This window comes from Vanellus vanellus (genome assembly GCF_965231255.1).
Source record: "Vanellus vanellus genome assembly, chromosome: 2".
In the NCBI taxonomy this organism is placed as follows: domain Eukaryota; kingdom Metazoa; phylum Chordata; class Aves; order Charadriiformes; family Charadriidae; genus Vanellus; species Vanellus vanellus.
In genome coordinates, this window is record NC_138906.1 from 64,780,990 (window position 1) to 64,784,190 (window position 3,201).

Here is a 3,201-nt window from a genome sequence, read left to right on the forward strand (position 1 = left end):
CTCCCCGCATGGGCCCGGCGCCGAGGCGGGCGCGGGTCCCCTCCGGCACCACCGCCGCTTCCTGCTCCACCTCACACCTGGCGGGGCGGGGCGGGACGGGACGGGACAGGTGAAGTCTCCTCCTCTTCCTCCCTGGGCGGCGGGGAAGGGGTGGGAGGAGGGAACGGGAGGGGAGGAGAGGAGAAGAAATGGGATGGGCTCGGGGCGGCCCCGGGCGCTGCCGCCTCCCCGGCGCGGTGGGGTGGAGGCGGCTTGAGGGGAGGGGGGGGGGACAGCGAGCGCCGGTGGTGCGGGTCGTAGGGTCCTGCACCTCGAGGGGAATAACCCCGTGCATCGGTACAGGTTAGGGGTTGAACCCCTGGAGAGCAGCTCTGCAGAGAGGGACCTGGGAGTTCTGGTGGACAAGAAGTTGACCGTGAGGCAGCAATGTGCCCTTGGGGCCAAGAGGGCCAATGGTCTCCTGGGGTGCGTTAAAAAGCTGCCAGCAGGTCGAGGGAGGTCATCCTTCTCCTCTACTCTGCCCTGGTGAGGCCACATCTGGAGTATTGTGTCCAGTTCTGGGCTTCCCAGTTCAAGAAGGACAGGGAACTGCTGGGGAGAGTCCAGGAGAGGGCTATGAAGATGATCAAGGGACTGGAGCAGCTTTCTTATGAGGAAAGGCTGAGAGACTTGGATCTGTCTAGCCTGGAGAAGACTGAGAGGGGATCTCATCAGTACATATAAATATCTAAAGGGTGGGTGTTGAGAGGATGGGGACAGACTCTTTTCAGTGGTGCCCAGCGACAGGACAAGGGGCGACAGGCACAAACTGGAACACAGGAAATTCCATCTCCACATGAGGAAAAAGTTCTTTACTTTGAGGGTGACAGAGCACTGGAACAGGCTGCCCAGAGAGGCTGTGGAGTCTGCTTCTCTGGAAATCTTCAAAACCCACCTGGATGCATTCCTGTCCAACCTGCTCCAGGTGAGCCTGCTTTGGCAGGGGGGTTGGACAAGATGAGTCCCTTCCAACCCCTGCCATTCTGTGATCAATGGGAGAGATACTGCTGCTGCTGAAGTAGTGTTATTTCTGCTGTTACACCTTACTCTAACACTTTCCCTGCCCATTTCTGACATTATTAACTCCTACCAAAAGAGTTTGGAATTTTCAGTCAGCAAGCTCCCCTCGCACTCTTGGCTGAGTCCCTGATCTATTACTGATGCCAGGTAAAGGGCACCTTGCCTGCCAAAGCATCTCTGAGCAGATGTGCTTCCTCATCTAGCAATGTACAGGTGGTGGGGACACCTTATTGCCACCTTTCAATAGTTAAAGGGGGCTTATAAGAAAGATGGGGACAGACTTTTAGCAGGGCCTGTGGAGATTGGACAAGGGGTACTGGTTTTAAACTAAAGGAGGGAAATTCAAATCAGATATAAGGAAGAAATGTTTTACAATGAGGGCAGTGAAACACTGGCACAGGTTGCCCAGAGAGGTGGTAGATGCCCCATCCCTGGAAACATTCAAGGTCAGGCTGGATGGGGCTCTGAACAACCTGATATAGTTGAAGATGTCCCTGCTCATTGCAGAGGGCTCGGGACTAGATGACTTTTAAAGATCCCTTCCAACCCAAACCATTCTATGATTCTGTGATTCTATGTTTGGAAGTGCCACATTTCACACAGAAGTAGGTTCCTCTCAGTGAACAGTAGTTTGTATCCTGCTTGTTAAATGTCTGGGGACTTTGCAATGAAAGCTGAGCAAAAACCATTGTAATGTAGTCAGGAGTAGATGTTTGCCCAGTGAGTAAATGCGTTAGTAATGTCAGACAGCTCATCTTCCAGCAATTCCGTGCCTTTGCTTTGGGACATTTGTTTCTTTGGCAGTATCATTGCAAAAAAACCCAGTACATTTATACTAGTCCACAACAAAACTTGGCTATTAAATAAGTGTGCACAGGAACATTCATGTTCAAAGAAGGCAAAAAGTCAAAATGATGTCAGAATTTGAAGACCAAGCTTTAGAGAAGACTGAATACCCTTTGCCCTTACTGATTCCAGCTGGCAATGAGGATACTCAGCTTTCCTGGGAGATCTTTACACCTCTTTTATAAAGCTATTGTTCAGTGGTCTTCTGCATAGTACACCTTTTTACTAATCTTAATGAAGAATATGCAATTAAAAGAAAATGTGTATGGCAAGAAAAAATTCAGTTATTAGAAATGGACACTGTTAATAAGAAAGTAATTAACTGGTTATATGACTGCAGAGAAATGAACAGATAGGTGCATTACAGCTATATGAGGAGGAACAGAATGATTTCTTAGGGGCTCAGATCAGTTCTGATGCCAGTTCTTTAGCATAAGGAAATAAGGAAGGGCTAGGGGTTTATTTTCTTCTACTGGAGAAATAGGAAGGCTTTTGGCCTGCTCACAGGTTTTGGTTTATGTTAGTTGTGTCTTATCAAGTTTCACATCTTCATAAAGTTCAGTACTTTCCCACTGAAGGTACTTCTTATGTCAGCTTTATATTACCTTACAGTTCCTTTTTTTCTTGTTTCCAGATCAAAACATGGAAAAGGTGCGGTAGACTTCCTAAAGTAGGTGTGGGTTTATGTTCATTATAGTTTTTAGCACTATTACGTCATTTGTAATCCTGATGTAGGAACACAGAACCAGAAATCACCTGCGGTCTGGCTGCTCCTACGTTCCCCTCAGTCGCTCCTCTGGTCGCCAGCATTGCCAAATGTGCACATCATCATCTAATTCCCTTTAGAAGCTCTATAAACATTAGCTCGCCAGTCTAACACCATCTCTGTGAGACAGCTAAGTTCAGTTCTCTCTGATTTGGAGATGATGGACTGAGGGACAGACAGTCCTTATGACTTCCCCAGTGTGACTGGAGAGTGCTCCTCTGTAGGGTTGAGAGGGCTGTGTCGTGGTGGGCTGGCAAGTTATGAGAGTCACTTCCTGGTGGATTTGAACGTCTACTGTTGCATAAACAGCATAGATAACTGGATTAAGATGCTTAAAATATTTGGCATGGGAAAGCATGCAGAAACGACCACTTCGAGTCAAAAAACATTGCCTGTCTGTACACATAACTCTATGGGAAAAAAAACACCAATGCAAAGTGAAGGCATTTTCCATTGACTTCATTAAGGCTTGCACAGCTAACGCACTTCCTTACAGTGGCAGCAATCCTGGTTGCTGTAGTATCAGCCAC